The sequence below is a fragment of the Plectropomus leopardus genome, unplaced genomic scaffold (assembly GCF_008729295.1).
Source record: "Plectropomus leopardus isolate mb unplaced genomic scaffold, YSFRI_Pleo_2.0 unplaced_scaffold4653, whole genome shotgun sequence".
Lineage (NCBI taxonomy): Eukaryota > Metazoa > Chordata > Actinopteri > Perciformes > Serranidae > Plectropomus > Plectropomus leopardus.
In genome coordinates, this window is record NW_024651035.1 from 1 (window position 1) to 1,983 (window position 1,983).

Below are 1,983 nucleotides of genomic sequence, written 5' to 3' on the forward strand. Positions count from 1 at the left end.
TGACAGATGTTAACACTGAAGCAGTTCATCCGTTCACCTTCAGCCCTCCTCAGTCCTCAGGTGAGAACATGATGAGCTGTTTAAAATTACTTCAAACTGATTTAAACAGTTACACAAAATATTTGTTAAGATCTGAGGTTTTAATATTTCATCATTCTTGTTTTCATTTGCTTTATGATGAAAATTTTTCTAAATAATGTTTGTTGCATTTTTTATGTATTCGTTAAGGTGATGATGAAACACCACCACCAACAACAACTGCAACATCACCAATAACAACTGCAACATCACCAATAACAACTGAATCACCATCAACAACAGGAAAACATTGGACATCAGTGAAAATGAGCACATCGGAAGTTACTAACCAAACTGCATCTGATAACGACAAAAATGGAACAAGACAAGGTGACTGAACAGAACTACATTTACAGTTAGAGACAGTTGGAGACAAACACACAAAAGTCATTTTATTCATTCAGATATTAGAGTTAAAGAGACAGCACAAGAGCACACTAACAAATCATCAAAAGACCTCTGAATATACTGAACACTCGTATCTCCTCTTTCCAGGCTGGTGGAGGATCATTTATGTGTCTGTGGGTTTAGCAGCACTCATTATAAGTGCCGTCACAGTCAGCATGTGGACAAGAACTGGAGGTGAGAACATGCACACATGAAACTTTTATGAACAAGAAGTTTTGATCAAACTAAATTTTTATTGTTGAATCTAAAGTCGACTCTTTTTTGCTTCTTGTGTTTTCAGAGAAAAAAACACAGATGGATGAAAACATGGTGAGTTGAAAATCTAAATAATCCTGTCAATGTGCTCAGGTTCACTCACCTATGAACTGTGTTTAGTTTGAACTGTGCTAAAGGCTCTTCTGGCCAAACTCAGCCCTTAACTGATTTAAAGTGAGGAGTGGTCAGCGGATTAAACTGTGACGACTCAGGTGACATCAATCAGCTGACGACCGTCCACTTTCAACCACCTGACTGCTGAGGCTGGTCAGGAGAGCCTTAAAGACAGTGGGAGGGGCATCATCAAAAATCAGGTAAATGTTTGTCTTTGGACACTATAAGCACATCAGGGAGGGAATCTTTAAATGTAATATTATTTTGGATTTCCTCATGCTAAATGTGAAGCAGTTAAAGTCAAAAAATCAGAGAAGTTGGGTCTTCATTTGAAAAAAAAAAACGGATTTCGACTCATTTTGGTTCCTTTGAGCAAGGCGCTAAAACCCATCTGTTCCTCTGCAGCTGTTCTGTGTTTCAACATTGCTGTGCTTCATTTTCACAGGAGCATAATGAGGAAGATGAAGTTGAAGATGAAGGTGTAGATGAAGGTACAGTGGACTATGAAAATGTTGCAGATCGTTCTTCCTCTGTCTGACTCCACTGATCATCAACATCAACTCAGCACAGAGTCCACCGCTGTTAGACACCATCTCATCATATTTTACTTCAGGCAGTAAAAGTAAATTCATAAGATGGTTTTAAGATTTCTGATGACTGAATGTGATTTCTGTGCCGAGCTGTTGAGCAAGACTGACAAAGATCCTCAAGTCTAAATCTGATCTCAGTTCAGAACTTTGTCTTCTTAACTGTATCTAGCAGAACGCATAACTTATTATACTAATTTATTTCTTATTTAACGTCTTTAAATAATTGTCTCATGCCCATTGAGCTTCTGTTCATACTGTATTTATCTGATCTATAGTCTATACACTGTATACTTTACTCCATATAGATGTTATACTTTTACCTGCACTGCTTGTTACTAAACATCTTCACCCGGTTTATATCTCAGTATATCCATATATACCCTCGCTGCTCATTCTGTATGTTTTATTACACTAAATGTAAATTACACAGAATTTCTGAACTGCCTTTTGCACTTCTGTTCAGATGCTAAACTGCATGACGTTGTCTCAGGACTTGTACTGTGCAGAAACAATAAAGCTGAATCTAACCTCAAATCAA

At 37.4% G+C, this 1,983-nt stretch overlaps 1 long non-coding RNA gene across 1 annotated transcript; it reads left to right on the top strand.

The window, feature by feature from the left end:
• The first annotated feature begins 1 nt into the window (after position 1).
• On the top strand, positions 2-660 carry LOC121939371. The gene is made up of 3 exons (XR_006105452.1): positions 2-60; positions 229-408; positions 574-660. It is a non-coding gene; the product is annotated as an uncharacterized LOC121939371 (long non-coding RNA).
• The last annotated feature ends 1,323 nt before the right edge of the window (positions 661-1,983 follow it).